Source organism: Saccopteryx leptura, chromosome 11 (assembly GCF_036850995.1).
Source record: "Saccopteryx leptura isolate mSacLep1 chromosome 11, mSacLep1_pri_phased_curated, whole genome shotgun sequence".
Classification (NCBI taxonomy): Eukaryota; Metazoa; Chordata; class Mammalia; order Chiroptera; family Emballonuridae; genus Saccopteryx; species Saccopteryx leptura.
Window position 1 is genome coordinate 7,954,305 of NC_089513.1, and position 17,462 is coordinate 7,971,766.

Genomic DNA, 17,462 nt, shown 5'->3' on the forward strand with positions numbered 1-17,462 from the left:
TATTGGATAGGCCATTACTATTTTCTTCATGGGCCCTTCCATTACCATTCACTTTTGTTGGGGACAGGAGCATCAGAGGAAAAAAACCGACTCCATACAACATGTTTATTAGAAAGTAATCGATTTGAAGAGACGCCACAGATCTCCAGGGTTGATATAAACGTAATGAAGTACATAGATTTGCACAAACACCAAAGATATTAATTGAATTTGTAACTATCATGGGTGTGTTTAAACGTGACATGAGATCATGATGGCGAGGAAGCATTTGGAGGAGGGCGGGTTTTTCATTTAGGAAAAGAGGGTGTTTATTTATGGCTGGCGTGACTCTCCAGGTGCCGTTCAGCTCAAATAGAAATCAGGAAATGAAAATTTTGACTTAAAATATGAATTATTGTTTATCTTCCCTGTCTCCTTAGGAGTCCTTTCTTCTCAGTTAATGGAAAACTGGAGACAAATATGAAGCAGGAGCAGTAAAAAGGGCAGATGTGTGGCCTACTTAGGCCCAACATTGATGAAAATGCAACAGTTTCTTCTGCTTCAATCTCCTCTGGTTCAGCACAGAAAGAGTGTCCATTGATTCCTGGGTTCTAAACACACATGAGAATAATTCTAATTAAAAGTAGAAAATGCTGGTCCTGGCCAGTTGGCTCAGTGGTAGAGAGTTGGCCTGGTGTGCAGGAGTCCCGGGTTCAATTCCTGGCCAGGGCACACAGGAGAAGCGCCCATCTGCTTCTCCACCCCTCCCCCTCTCCTTCCTCTCTGTCTCTCTCTTCCCCTCCCGCAGCCAAGGCTCCATTGGAGCAAAGTTGGCTCAGGCGCTGAGGATGGCTCTGTGGCCTCTGCCTCAGGCACTAGAATGGCCCTGGTCGCAACAGAGCAACGCCCCAGATGGGCAGAGCATTGCCCCCTGGTGGGCATGCCAGGTGGATCCCGGTCGGGTACATGCAGAAGTCTGTCTGCCTCCCCGTTTCCAACTTCAGAAAAATACAAAAAAAAAAAGGAGAAAATGCTGGTAGAGCATTGAGAGCATTGGCCAGGTGTGTGTTTGTCCCAGGTTTGATTTCCCATCAGGCACACAGGAGAAATGACCATCTGCTTCTCCACTCCTCCCCCTCCCACTACTCTCTCCTTTCCATGGCTCTTCTCTTCCCACAGCCATGGCTTGATTGGTTCGAGCGCACTGGCTCTGGGCACTGAGAATGGCTCCATGGAGTCTCTGCTTCAGACACTAAAACTTGCTCAGTTAAAAGCATGGCCCCAGAAGGGCAGAACCTCAGCCTCAGACAGGGTTTGCTAGATGGATCCCAATCAGGGTGCATGCAGGAGTCTGTTTCTCTATCTTCCCTCCTCTCACTTGGAAAAGAAAAAAAAAATAAAGTGGAAAATGCACCAAAATAGAACAGCCAAGGGAATATAGTCAATAAAATTGTAATAACTATGTACGGTGCCAGGTGGGTACTGGAAATATCAAGGTGGGGATTACTGTGTAAAATATGTGATTGTCTAACTACTACCTGGTATACCTGGAACGAATACAAAATACTATTGAATGTCAGCTGTAATTGAAAAAGTCATATGTAAAGAAAAATGTATCATATTGTTTGTCTAAGAACAGTCTGATTCAGGAATTCTCTCTTATAAAATAGTGTATATACCAGAAGGCTTTGGTACAGATAAATAATGTGATGGAAATTAACTGCTTGTACACAAAATCCTATTGAGTGGAATGAACAGTGAGCTTTGAATTTGGGGTTTGACTATAAAAGCCACTAAGTATAATCTCAATTAGGGCTTTGACTATACAAGCCACTAATCATAATCTCTAGAAAACATTACTTGAAATCGCTGTGTTTTTAATGGGGTGACATCAATAAATCAGGATACATATATTCAAGGATAATAAGTCCAGGTTATCTTGTCATTCAATTATGTTGCATACCTATCACCCAAAGTCAGATTGTCCTCTGTCACCTTCTATCTTGTTTTCTTTGTGCCCCTCCCCCTCCCCCTTTCCCTCTCCCATTCCCCCTCCCCCCCCATAACCACCACACTCTTATCAATGTCTCTTAGTTTCACTTTTATGTCCCACCTACGTATGGAATAATGCAGTTCCTGTTTTTTTCTGGAAATCGCTGTGTTTTTAGTAGGAAGAATTGTCCTCAGGTTACCTTGATAATTGCATTTTTTACATAATACTTATTTTTAAAAACTTTGTTCCTCATTGCCTTTGGATATTTTCTTTTTGTCTTTCTTTTCTGAAGGCAGAAGTATTTTTACCATCTGAGGAATCTTCCCCACAACAGCATAATGACGAATGAAGTTACCACCAGTACGTAGAGATTCCCCCCCCCCAGGAAAGTTCAGTTATAATGTGTTTTTAACATATGAGGTCACCATCAACTATTAACGTTTTACTAATAATTATTGTGTAGACATGATAAGACATTCAAGCACAATCAGGAAATAATCCAGTACTGCGTCTTGGCAAGCTTTTAACTCTAAAACAAATGCACTGTTTTGTTGGCAGGTGTGAATAATAGCCCTATTTCTTATGACTACAACATAGATACTGGTTAGGTTCATAATAATAATACCTCTTTCCACACATCACAAGGTAAGTTCAGCAATGAATATATGAGTTACATTCCTTTACCAGGCTTTTCTGGCTTGAGTTCCCTGAAGAAAAAAAAAATTTTTTTTAAATTTTTGAAATGACACTTAAGGTTCACCTTAAAGTTGTGTGTGACACTATTTTCTCACCCTCTCATACACCCACATATACAAAATTTAACATAAGCCTACCTGCAGCAAATGCAAATGGGGCCCACGTGCACAGAAACAGAGAAAATAGAGTTCTAACTTTAATTCTCAAAATAAGGCTGAGGTCACCTCTGTCCTTTCTCTGTGGACAGATTACTCTTGTCTTGTTGCCTCTCAATCATGAGCAAAGGAAATCTTGAATAGTACATTTGTATACAGGAAAGTCTTCTGGATCCTTGGAATATATATATATATATATATATATACACACACACACACACACACACATATATATGTATGTATATATATATATAATAACTTTGAGGTATTATGTGCTAATTAGAGAGATTGTTTATAGAGATATATTGTCAGCATATATGTCCTTGTGTAAGAGATACAGAGAATAACTTCTGTGGTGATTGAGAGGAGTTGAAGGAAGTGTTGGGACAGTCAGGGGCCTCTATGAACCAATGTAGAATTTGATTTATGTTGAGATGTTGGGAAAACACTAAGGTTAGATAAAAAGATCAGATTTATTCTGGAAGTCCTGACACTTAAGAGTGTATTCTAATAAGAGTATTAAAGGATTAGGGACTCTTCAAAGAAAGCCATGACTACAATGACAACTGCTGTAAGGGAAACGTGAGGGAAAGAAAATAAATATTCCTATACAAATTTGAGGTCACAGGCCACCTCCTTTGAAAAGATGGGTCTCCCTGGAGTCCTGAGAGTCTCTGCATAGCCAGGGAGCTGCAGATAATGAATTTAATCCTGAAAGAAAGGCAAAGAGGACTATATTCTATAAGGGTACTGATTATTAAGGCACTTGGACAATCTTGGCTCTCCTTGACTATGAATATGTAGGTCAAATTTGCTTTAATGAATGATATTCAGGAACACTACGGCACAAAGCCAGTGCAGGCAGAAGATAAGACATGGTTCTTAGAATGAGGGAATCAAGCGGAGGTAGGACCAGGTAGGACCAGGTAGGACCAGGCACATTGGACTCTAGCATTTGGGTTTGGGACTCTGGAAAGGGATTACCTCTTCCAATTAGTCAAACTGTACTAGTCATGGTTATTCCACTGACTTAAGTGGTCTCCAACGATTCATAAATTTACAATCCTTATTTTAAATAGGAGATTTTAAACTTTGTGTTATCTGTAAGAGGCATAGTGATAATATTTGGAAATGCTGAACTTTTTCATGTTATATTCTATTTGTGCATATGTTCATATGTGCTTATTGAAATGATATACACCTGCATACTCAACAAAAAAACCTGTAGATAAAATCTGGGAATCTTTATAAAAATATTAAAAGTAGTTATCTCTGTATATGCTGGGATTATGTGTTATTAGCACCATATTCTTCATACAGTAGTTCCCCTTTTCCTAAGATTTTGCTTTCTGTAATTTCCAGCACCACAGTCAATGGCAGTCTGAAAATATTAAAAGGAAAATTCTAGAAATAAACAGTGCATAAGTTTTAAATTTTCTGCTGCTCTGAGTAGCACCATGAAATCTCACGCTGTCCCATCTGGCCATGACTCCTCCATTTGTCCAACATCTCCACACTGTCGACGTCCTTGCCCATTAGCCACGTAGTAGCCATCCTGTCATCAGGCTGACTGTGATATCACAGTGCTTGTGTTCAGGTCGCCCTTATTTCACTGAATAATGACCCCACAGTGCAAGAATAGTGATTGCAGCAGTTAGGATACACCAAAGGAAAGCTGTGATGTGTTTCCTTTAAGGGTACAGGTCAAAGTTTTTGACTTATTAAGGAAATTAAAAATTGTATGCTGAGGTGGCTAAGATCTACAGGAAGAAGAAATCTTCTATCTGTGAAATTATGAACAAGGAAATAGAAATTCATGCTGGTTCTGATTCTTGTTCTGACATATTCTCAGAAAGTCAGTCATAGCCTAACACTCTGTCCCAGGGCCTAAGTCATTCTACTCACCATATCTCACCATGCAGGCACTGTATCGTCTCACAGAAGAAGGGTTAAGCACAATATATTAAGATATTTTAAGAGAGACAGAGACTACATTCACATGACTTTTATTATAGTATATTGTTATAGTTGTTGTATTTTATTATAGCTATTGTTGTTCATCTCTTATTGCACCTAATTTATAAATTACACATCATAGGTATGTATGTCTGGAAAAAAAACATAGACTATATAGGGTTTGGCATTATTTGTGTTTTTAGGCATCCTCTGGGGGTCTTGGAATGTATCCCCTGCAGATAAAGGGTTTATCTTATTTTTCTGTATAAAGTAAAAATTTACAGTCAATCTATTTTATGCTTACAATTAGAAAATAGCTTCTTTTATCAAATCTGGGAATAAAATTAATCTTTTTGGTCAACATAACTATAATGGGTGCTGTGTACTCTGGCATCTTGAGTTTGCTTTCATACATAGATTTTTTTTTCATAATTTTAAAGTAGGGATTCTCCAGCCTGACCAGGTGGTGGCACAGTAGATAGATGTGGACTTAGGACTCTGAGAACTCAGGTTTGAAAGCCCGAGATCTCCTGATTTATGTGCATTCTCATCTGGCTTGAGTGTGGGGTCACTAGCTGGAGCATGGGATTGTTGGCTTGAGCATGGAATCATAAACTTGACCCCATGGTCTCTGGCTTGAGCCTAAAGGTCACTGGCTTGAATCCCAAGGTGGCTGGTTTGAACCTAACATTGCTGACTTGAGTGACAGGGTCACTGGCTCATCTGGAGCCCCCCACCCTACCATCAAGGCACATATGAGAGAGCAATCAGTGAACAACTCAAGTGTTGCAACTGCATATTGATTCTTCTTTTCTTTCCCCCTTCCTGTCTGTTGTGCCTGTCTCTCTCTCTCTCACTAAAATATACAAAATTAAAAAAATAATAATAAAGAAGGGGTTCTCCAGCATCTCACAATGATAATGAATTTGAGTCTCTACTATGTTATTTAGCACTTAGTAGGCTACAATAAATGTTGGATCAAATTCCAAATCAAACTATATTTTCAGATATAAAAAGTTGCTTTCTTCCAACTTTAGGTTCACAGCTTGAAATTGCAAAATTGGAATTGATATGTCTAAAATGCATGCAATTCATTTATCTTTTTATGTCACTTCTCCCAAAACCATCACTCCCAGTCTTCTCTGCAACAGGGACTAACGTCTGGGACAGGCTTTGTTCATCTTGTTGCGTTTTTGAAGCTGCCATTTCAAATCCCCTCTAAAACCATATACGTTACCTTCTACTTCTATTATTGCATTCCATCATCTTATTATTTAACTCTGTCAAATGTACTAGGATACAGTTTTCTATAAAAATGACTTGCACAAAAATACAGCACAATGGCATACTATTTGAAATTAATTTCCTAGAAATGACTGCCCTCAGGTTAGAAATAGTCTTGTACTTACTGGTATTCGGCAAACCAGCTTTATACAACAAAGCCATATACTTGAAAGGACAGACAGATTTTGAAAATGCTGAAAGTTTGAACATAAAATATACTTTCCACCATTTCTAAATGTTCTTCACATTCTTATGTTAATGTATCTGTGCCTTGGTTGGAGATGCTGAAAATTTATTTGGTACTTAAAGACAGATAATCTATATTCTGCTTGGGATTTCTTAGTTTTAAAAGAAAAACACAGAAAAATAATAGCATCTCCTTATAATCAGTTTATTGTTATTTTTTGTCACAAGATTATATGTTATATAAAATAATGTGCATTTCAGTATGAGAGTATTCAAACACGATCATACTAGAGGACATATAATCATTTTGTACCAGCAAACTCAGTGTGATTATTAGCTACAAATTTGGACAAATAAGGGTGCTCTTTTGGCAATAATAAAGCATGCAGTGTTTGTTAACATATTTCAGCAACATGTTAAAAAATGTTGAAAACAGAATAAATTATCATCTTCCCTCAGTTTACACAGGATTTGGATTTCTGAAGGATCTATATTCAGTGTATTGAAATCATGCAAAAATTTAGTTGTGTTTATGTGCAAAATGCAATAAGATCCAAGGTTCAGGCCTGACCTGTGGTGGCGCAGTGGATAAAGCGTCGATCTGGAAATGCTGAGGTCACAGGTTCGAAACCCTGGGCTTGCCTGGTCAAGGCACGTATGAGAGTTGATGCTTCCAGCTCCTCCCCCCTTCTCTCTCTCTCTCTCTCCTCTCTCTCTCTCTCTCTCCCTCTCTTCTCTAAAATGAATAAATAAAAAAAAATAAAAATTTAAAAAAATTTAAAAAACGATCCAAGGTTCAAAAAATATAAACATATATGCCCTGTGGGGCATCCTACATACTGTGCAGGGCAGCAGAAAATTCTTCATTCTGTGCATTGCAAAAATAGCATATCCATGGTCCTAGCAAAATATTCCATTATTTTGCCTTCCATCCATATTTTATGGTAATTTGTGGTTACTCAGCTGGTTCCCAGGTTTAGGGGACAGTTTTTAGAGTGTTTTCTTTAGTTTCCTGCTCCTGTAGCATCCCTGACTGTTAGGCAAGTCATCCTGAGGAAAGACTAGGACAGCTGAGAGACTGAAGAATGTGGACATCTAGAGAAGGAATACTCAAACAGTTTAAAACAATCAATGCAAAGAGTCTGAGGAGGAAACATGCCTGGCCCCTTTGAAGAGCAGCAAGGAGGTGATGAGTTAAGTAGGAGGGGTCTTGGGAGGGTGTAGGTTGTGAGTTAGGCAGGGGCCAGAACGCTAAGGTCTTGGTGGGGTTTGAAAAAGGACTTACTTTGGAGTGTAATCTGCCTGTAATAGGAACTCAGTGGAGGCTTAAGGTTTCACTTTAAATTTCTTATTTAATCCCAGTATTTGAGTCTTTCCACCCAAACTCACTGGCCTGAAAAAAATGCATCAGCAGGAATTTACAATGAAGAAAGGAAATAGTTTATTACAGAATTGGCTAATCTGGAGTATAGGTTTGCTCATGATCTAAAAGACCAAACCCCCTGATGACATGTATGGTATAGATTTATATAGGGCAAAATCAGAAGACACTATGGGTTAGGGCTTCGGGGTCATGTCAGGAGTTGATTGATCCAAGATAAGGTAAGGAGAATAAATCATTCCTTCAGATCTTGAAGACAACTCTGACATTCTTTCTAGTGTCCTGTCTGTTTTTATGACTAAGCAGTCAAAGGGTCCTTCACCTTAGGGCTCTGGAACTGAGACATAACTTAGGTCAAGATGCTATTGTTAGCCTGCCATGGGTCAGGACCTTGTGACCATTAGTCAGGTCTGGGCTTGTCTTCCGCTGACTCAGGGGTTAGCACTTATCAAGGTAAAAAGCTAGGTCTGTGAGGTGTATAGTTCTAGAGAAGGAGGGGAAATGATTTCTAGAGCTACAGTGACAAATCAAATCAACATCATGACCCACAGTTTCAAATTGTCGTCATTGACCAAGGAATGTAGTTCCCTCTTAGTTTTTTTCTGAAGTCAGCAAGAGTCTTCATAATTTTTCTTCCAATTATTAATCATATATCTTTTCAAATTAATACTATTTCTTTATACTTAGAAATTCTCTTAATTGATTTATTGAAAACAAATAAATCTTGACAAAAATTTTTGTTTATACTGGTTAACCTACAATTCACCCAGAAAACGTAAAGACTCAATAATTTAAAGTTATATGTTTACGGATTCTTTTCTTTTTTCCCTGTAGGCATGTTTTTATTTAATTGACATTTTTCATGCTCAACATTATAGGGAGAATTCACGTATATAAAATGGTTGTCAAACAATTGTTACTATCAAGTAAAACTATATCTTCTAGTTGGCTTTCTGTGAAACTATTCAGAATCACCAATATGTGCAACATAAAATTATTAATTGGGCCAAGACTTAAACTTTCAAATAACTAGCATATTTTAAATTTACATATGAACCTGATGATTTAGATTTTTTAAAAACTAATATTTTGAAAAACTATATACAAGTTTAAATTTTAAATATACTGTTTACGCAGCTGCTCTAAGATCAACCAATTCATATTTTTAAGCAACCAACAGCAATAATTTTACTTAAATGACAGTGAGAACATTCCACTAAATGTGTTGTAGAGAAAGAAACCTCAAATTTCTCTTAACTAGTCTAAAAATTAATCTGCAGGAAACAAATTAATAAGAAAAAATAACAAAATGTAATACATACGTACATACGGAATCCTACCTATGACTGGTTCAAAAACAGAAAGGGAATTGGACATCTGAGCTGAGGATCACCTTGTGGCTTCAAGGAGGAAGACGGTCATTGCAGGATGATAAGAAGAGCAGATGTTTAGTAATTAGAAATTTTCCCTGCCCTGTAGATAAGTCATAAAATCTTATTTCTAGTGATAACTCTTATTATGGGTGAGGCTCTAATTTAAATAGTTTAAAGGAGACAGAAAAGTTTCTTCTGGGTCTCCATTGCCTTTGGCTCAAAATAATTCACATGTTAAAGTGATGTATTTTAGGGAGCCCTGTTCTGAACCCCTACAGATGGATATATTACAAACAAAACCAAAACAATTTAGCTTTATAAAAAATAGTCGGTAAATCATCCAGTTATGTCAAAAGTTTTAAATGCCCCAATAACTCGCCTAGTTTTATTAGTAAAATATCATTTTACTAAAATTTTTATTATGCAATTTTTAAAATAAATTAGTAAGAATATAAATCTCTTACATAGGATTTTTAATTTCTTTTAATTAAAGAGGCTTAGGTGTTGGGAACTTTTAATATTTTTAATTGATGAGATACTGGAAATATAATTATCTCAAGATAAATGTTTCCTGCTAAGTAGGTAGCAAGTAAGTGTTATTTAAAAAATATAAAAAAGAGGATATTTGACACAGAGAGCAGCTTTTTCATGAATCTGACAAAACAGGCACCATGTTATCACAGGTACTAGAATCTAACAAATATATTTCTTGGATATGTGTGATAATTGTTTTTGTACATATTACCCTGTAATGAATGTTTGGTACAAACCAAATTTCACTGTATCTCACACTGAATTCATACGTGTATCATTTAATGCCACACAGGTTATTTTTAAGTCAGAGAGTATGTAAAGCCAGTGGCCGTGGCTAACATCACAGCAGCCCAGCCCATGCAGGTTCGCACTGGATTCGGACAGTCAGCAAAGAAACAATGGAGCCAAAAACTGATGGGCCATCATCTTTAATCCTAGCTTGCACCCGGCGGGCAAGTAAAAACACACACTGGGCTCCAAAACCCACTCACATTCAGTGCTCACAAAGCTACTGACTTATCCGAGTTTCCTAGAATCAAAGGTTTCTAGCTCACCAGATTTATTCTCCTCTGTTCCCCATCTCCTTCCTTCTCCCTGCACAAAGTGGCTTCTCACTCAGCACGCCGCCATCTTGGATGCTTCTCCTGGCCTCCTCCACGTGGCCTTTGTCTGCTATCCTTTCTGCTCTCTCCTTTAATATTAATCTCAGGAACCAAGAGGGCAAGCTCCCGTTCTGTCCCCACTTTATAGTGTAGAAATCCAAACCTTTAATCCAATATACAAAATAGGGAAGTCTCTAATATCTGAGGCATGATGGGCTTGCATCACCCCACATCAAAAAGGGTGGAAAAGGCTTAGTCCTAAAACCAAGCCCCAGGATACAAGGATCCTGCCCACAGCCCACCCCCAACACACATTAATATCACCTGGGCAACGGTTTCCATGTGGGAAGCACCATCTTCAACAAAGTGAGCATAATATATTTTATCTGCCCAACAGACTATCATTAGAAAACATACCAAAAAATAAATAATAGGTCAAAAATCTTGAGTTGAATCTAGGAAGTTAAGCGAGCCCACAATGAAGAAATCAAGAGAGTTAAAAAAAATTGAGAAGTCTTAAAATTCAAGCAGAAGAGTAAAAACTTGTGTGAGGGTTAATTCTGTCTGTTAATTTGTCTGGGCCATGGGGTGCCCTGATTAAATATTATTGTAGGTGTGTCAATGGGGGTGTTTCAGGATAAGGTTGGCATATGAATCTGTAGATTTAGTAAAATAGACCTCCCTCTTCAATGTGGCAGTGGGCATCACCCAGTTCACTGAGAGGCTGACTAGAACAGAAAGCAGAGTGTTGGGCAGATAAAATATATTATGCTCACTTTATTGAAGATGGCGCTGCCCACATGGAAGCCTGTCGCCCAGGTGATATTAATGTGTGTTGGGGGCGGGCAGGATCCTTGTAGCCTGGGGCTTGGTTTTAGGATTAAGCCTTTCCCACCCTTTTTGATGTGGGGTGGTACAATCCCATTATGCCTCAGATAAGTGATTTTGTATTAGAGACTTCCCTATTTTGTATATTGGATTAAAGGTTTTGATTTCTACACTATAAAATGGGGGCAGAATGGAAGCTTGCTCTCTCGGTTCCTGAAATTAGCATTAGAGAGCAGAGCAGAAAAAGGCCACGTGGAGGAGGCCAGGAGAAGCAGCCAAGATGGCGGAGTGTTGAGTGAGAAGCCAGTTTGTGCAGGGAGAAGGAAGGAAATGGGGAACAGAGGAGAATAAATCTGGTGAGCTAGAAACCTTTGATTCTAGGAAACTCAGCTAAGTCAGTAGCTTTGTGAACACTGAATGAGTGGATTTTGGAGCCCAGTGTGTGTTTTTATTTGCCTGCCAGGTGCAAACTAGGATTAAAGGTAATGGCCCATCAGTTTTTTTTTTTGTTTTGTTTTTTGTTTTTTTGTATTTTTCTGAAGCTGGAAACGGGGAGGCAGTCAGACAGACTCCTGCATGCGCCTGACTGACCGGGATCCACCCGGCACGCCCACCAGGGGGCGATGCTCTGCCCATCTGAGGCGTTGTTCTGTCGCGACCAGAGCCACTCTAGCGCCTGGGGCAGAGGCCAAGGAGCCATCTCCAGTGCCCGGGCCATCTTTTGCTCCAGTGGAGCCTTGGCTGCGGGAGGGGAAGAGAGAGACAGAGAGGAAGGAGAGGAGGAGGAGTGGAGAGGCAGATGGGTGCCTCTCCTGTGTGCCCTGGCCCGGAATCAAACCCGGGACTTCCGCATGCCAGGCCGACGCTCTACCACTGAGCCAACCGGCCAGGGCCGCCCATCAGTTTTTGGCTCCGTTGTTTCTTTACCGACTGCCCGAATCCAATGCGAACCTGCTTGGGCCTGGCTGCTTTGATGGTAGCCCTGGCTACTGGCTTCACACAGAGGAAGTAGAAATTCACCCCTTTCTGTTCCTATCTGCCTATTGAACTAGGACTTTGGTCTTCTCCTGCCCGTGCACTGGTATATATACCATTGGTTGTCTTGACTCCCAGGCCTTTGGACTCAGGTAAACATTGCAGCAACTGCTTTCTTGGGTCTCTAGTTTGCAGATGGCAGGTCTAGGGACTTCCCAGCCTCTGTAACCACATAAGCCGGTTTATCATAAAAAATACCAATAGATCGATAAATAGGTAGGTAGGTACATATGATGCATTGACATCTCTTTATTTAGATAGATATGAGTATAGCTACGGGCATAGATAAAGTTCAAGTTCTATTTCTCAGGAACATCAAGAATAGTACAGCTTCTCTTTAGTAACAAACAAACAAACAATAACACAGATGGAGCGGCCCTGGCTGGTTGGCTCAGTGGTAGAGCATCGGCCCCGTGTGAGGAAGTCCTGGGTTCAATTCCCAGCCAGGGCACATGGGAGAAGCACCCATCTACTTCTCCACCCTTCCCTCTCTCCTTTCTCCCTATATCTCTCTTCCCCTCCCGCAGCCACGGCTCCATTGGAATAAAGTTGGCCCGGACACTGAGGATGGCTCCATGGCCTACACCTCAGGGGCTAGAGTGGCTCTGGCAACAATGGAGCAACACCCCAGAGAGGCCAAGCATTGCCCCCCAGTGGACATGCTGGTTGGATCCCAGTTGGGTGTATGCGGGAGTATGTCTCTCTGCCTCCCTGCTTCTCACTTAAGAAAAATACAAACAAACAAACAAAAAACACAGATGGAGCAAACAGTTATTTAATTCAAAGGAAAACTCAGAAAAGAAGGATCCTACAGAATGGGGAGGGTGTAAACCAAATGCAACTGCATAGCCGACTACTTGAAACCAATCAAGGAGAAGAAGAACAAACAAAGCATCAGTGTGAGCAGGAGCTGGAGGAGCAGTGAGCATTCACTGTGACTCACAGGCATTTCTGCCCAAGGGCATTGACAGATGACCTCTTCTTTCTCTTTTCTCTGCTCAGAGGCCATTTGAATTCATTACAAACTTTTTCATCCTGGCCTTTTTTCTTTGCTTTTTTTTTTTTTTTTGTATTTCTTTGTATTTTTTACCCTGTGTGCTGTCCATGTTTGAATATCTGTATTTTCTTCTGGTTTATTTTCCTCACTGATTATTTTATTCAACTCTGGCAAATCCCTTATTGTCCATCCAAGTTCTCAATTTTAGTTATTGTATTCTTTCCGTTATAGAATGTCTAATTGATTCCTTTCTTAATGTGTATATTCTAGTTCTTAGTGAAATTCTCCATCTTGGCATTATTTTATTCCATTTATTAATACAAATTTTTAAAACATCTATATCTAATAAATGCATAGGTTAGTTCTCAGTTGATTTTTATTTTTTTAAAAAAATCTTGATTATGTTTTGTTTTTTATTTTTTGTGTTGTTTTTTTTTTACAGAGACAGAGAGAGTCAGAGAGAGGGACAGATAGGGACAGACAGACAGGAATGGAAAGAGATGAGAAGCATCAATCTTCAGTTTTTCATTGTGGCACTTTAGTTGTTCACTGACTGCTCTCTCATATGTGCCTTGACTGTGAGGCTACAGCAGACAGAGTAACCCCTTGCTCAAGCCAACCACCCTGTGTCCAAGCTGGCGAGCTTTGCTCAAACCAGATGAGCCTGCACTCAAGCTGGCGACCTCAGAGTCTCGAACCTGGGTCCTCTGCATCCCAGCCTCACTCTCTATCCACTGCGTCACCGCCTGGTCAGGCTTGATTATGTTTTTATGCAATATTTTATTAAATCTCTTGTATGAAAAATTAGTGAAGATTCTGGATGTAGTTATCTTTCTTCTGTAGATTTAATTGAAAGGGAGCTGGAGTGAGGATGTGATATTGTGATTTATAATAAAAAATATATGTTTGGTCTTTATCCCCTTTCAGGCAGACCTAAATCCCTTGGAATTTCCCAAGTAAAGAGAGCTATAAATTGTTCTTTGTTATGTTAATAAGGTGACTTTTATATAACACCTAAGAATGGAGCTGTTTGCCAGTAAAGCCAACAGTGTAATTACAGAGGGTTAGAAATTTTAGTCACATCTCTTCTTCACTCCTGGTTTCCAGGGAGGGGAAAGGAGTTTGAAATTGAGTCCAATCACCACTGGCCAATGATTTAATCAATCATGACTATATAATAAAACATTCATAAAACCCCATAAGGACAGGGTTTGAAAAGCTTCTCAGTTGATGATTATGTGGAGATCTCAGAGTGATGTGTGTGGAGAGGACATGAAAGCTTTGTGCCCCTTCCTGACACCTTGCCCTATGCCTCTCTGCCCTCTGATTGTTCCTGAGTTATATGCTTTCATAACCAAGTGGTAAACCAGGGGTCCCCAAACTTTTTACACAGGGGGCCAGTTCACTGTCCCTCAGACCGTTGAAGGGCCGGACTATAAAAAAAGACAAACTATGACCAAATCCCTATGAACACTGCACATACTTTATTTTAAAGTAAAAAAAAAAAAACAGGAACAAATACAATATTTAAAATAAAGAACAAGTAAATTTAAATCAACAAACTGACCAGTATTTCAATGGGAACTATGCTCCTCTCACTGACCACCAATGAAAGAGGTGCCCCTTCCAGAAGTGCGGCGGGGGCCAGATAAATGGCCTCAGGGGGCCGCATGCGGCCCGCGGGCCATAGTTTGGGGACCCCTGTGGTAAACTGTTTCATTAACTTCTGTGAGCCACTATCACAAAATTAATCAAACCTCAAGGGTCTTGGGAACCTCTGACTCATAACCAGTCAGCTAGAAGTACAGGTGAGAACCTGAGCTTGCAACTGGCCCCAACATCCAGGAAGGAGGTCATGGGATCCTTCAATTTGTAACTGGTATGTCAGAAGCTCAGGTGATGACATTGACTTGTGACTGTCGGCTGATGTGGAAGTAGCCTTATGGGACTGATCCCTCAGCACGTCGGATCTGTTGCAATTTCATATATAGTGTCAGAATTGAGTTAAATTGTAAGACACCCAGCTAGTCTCCCAAGAATTGCTTGATGGTGGTGTTTGGACAACTCTCAACTTACAACATTGCAATTGGGTCCAGAATCCAAATAAGGACAATTTTTCTCAATCCACTTGGGGTTTAAATTTGTTCCAGGCTAATATATGTATCTATACAGCAGAGTATGTATATTTGTATATCTGATTATATTTCTGATTCACTTTCTCTGCAAAAGGCCCCTTCTGAGTATCAACTGATAATCTAGAATCATCATTAGCATCCCTCTTTCCTTGAAGATTCTGGATTCAAATGTTCTCTTTTCCAGCATTATGACATAAACCACGATTTCCCATTGACTCCCAGTTCCTCTTCTGCTTGGCTTCTTGGCCCCCTGTCTATACAATTTAATCTCAAATGCTTCAGGAATGTCAGATGTCCAGGTCTATTTCCTGAACCTCTCTCCTCTCCATGTTCTTACTCTTTCAAGCCCTGCTTGTCGTGGATTCACTGCAGTTTGTACAACTGCTGACCACTTGGCTGCTTTCGCGTTCCCTTGGAAATCACCATTTGTCTAGCTTTTCAAACTCTGTCCCTATACCAGGTGTTGAAAAATACCCTGAGGAGCAAGGGGTGGGCAGAAGGCGGGGCTCACCTCAGTGCATTTACCTTCTCCCCAGAATTTTGACCCTTTAAATCCTAGACGCCTTCCATCATGTTTATTTTTATTGGCTGCATTTAGGCTAGAGTTATCATTGCCTGTATTTTTACTGAGAGGTATTAACAACATTCCTATCTTTTAATAGCATTTTGAAGCAAAATTAAGTAAACATCCAAAATCAAATGCTTATAATTGAATAGACTCTTTAAACATAACTAATATCCAGAGGCAAACACATGATCAATATCTGATCCTCCCAACTTCTAGCATTGATAGAATAAAATAACTCACACAGCCTGTTTCTATCCTCCCAAACAAGTTGACCAGCTAAGGACATGCGGTTGACATTCTGTCTGTGTGGTTTCCACCGGATAAAAATTTCTGCATGTGAATATGTTATGAAAAGTTAGTAAGACCACTTTTAACAAGGTTATCTGAAACTTTTGTCTTTTTTAGATGGTCCATAAATACCCAACACCTATCAGTGAGATTGCTCCTTTGTAATGCCTTATTAAAATGAAGGAAGCCACATGGGCGTACGTAAGGGGGGTTGTAATATTAACTTTCACTCAATGTCAATCTAATTTTGGTATCCTTCGCACACCCAGTTTATGGTTAGTACAAATTACAGCATTGATGTGTTTGCTAGGGTAATGGTGATGATGTGTCATTAATTCCCCAGAGCGTATCATATTTCCTGAACACATGGTGTAGGGAAGGTCACATTGAATTCATCCCTTTTACACATCTAAAACTTAAGCCACCACCGCAAAGCTGCTGTAACAGGGGAAGGATACTGAGCAGAATTGTGAGTTTCTTTTCATGATGAATGTATTTATCATCGTCTTCTATAGCTTATCTCAATAAGTTTGCACTTAGATAATAACTTTGTAAACTATGGCTGTATTAAAGTTTGGTAATTTTTAAAAAGTAAGACAAAACACAGAGAGAACACTGGCTGATCAAGTTTTCTCAGTGGAGTAGAGTATCTCTATCTTTCCTTTGGTAAGGAAAAGAACATAACCCTTGTCACTTGGGTTTTCAATCTCTACAGTCACACATTTCCTGCTATTTCCAAAGGACTGGTAAGATATTTGTAGATCTCTTTGTAAAAAGAGGATTTGAAAGATCAATTTACCTTTGTAGTGACCTGTTTTTATTTACTTAAGAAGCTGGAATACAGGGAATAATAATATATGTCTCATCTATGTAAGAAATAATGTATATATATACATGACATTGTGAGGCAGTGTTGTCTCTCATCCTTCAGCCTGGAGCAGGGGCTCTGAACCAGGAGTGATTCTGCTCTCTCTGCACAGGACCTTTGCCATGTTTGGAGACACCTTTGGTTTTCGTAACTGGGGGAGAGAGGTTGCTACTGGCATCTGGGGCAGCAGCCAGAGATGTTGTTAAGCCTTTGTCCATGCCCAGGACAAGCCCCATAACAGAATTATCTAGCTCAAATATCAGTAGTGCCAAGGTTGAGAACCCTGGCTTAGAAAGAATAATTCTTAGTTTCCCATCAGTTAGATATATGATACCATATATTTACAATTTAATAAATGCATTTGATATCTATATATTTAAAAATTTATCTTGTACTTCTGAAGTAAATATTATCTTAGTCTTTTACAGTAAAGAGATAAGGAAATTATGTCAATAAATTAAACATTTAATTCAAATAAAATAATAATTAATTAAAACTCAGTGGAAAAGAAACAAATCCTTGGATAGTACAAACAAACAAAAGTCAACAAAAGAAAAATAAAGTAATTGCAGGAGCTCTAGATCTATTTGAGAAATTTAATTTT

General features: G+C 39.3%; 1 non-coding gene across 1 annotated transcript; it reads left to right on the top strand.

The window, feature by feature from the left end:
• Window positions 1-12,377: 12,377 nt before the first annotated feature.
• On the top strand, window positions 12,378-12,453 carry TRNAT-CGU (transfer RNA threonine (anticodon CGU)). The gene has a single exon. It is a non-coding gene; the product is annotated as a tRNA-Thr (tRNA).
• Window positions 12,454-17,462: the final 5,009 nt, after the last annotated feature.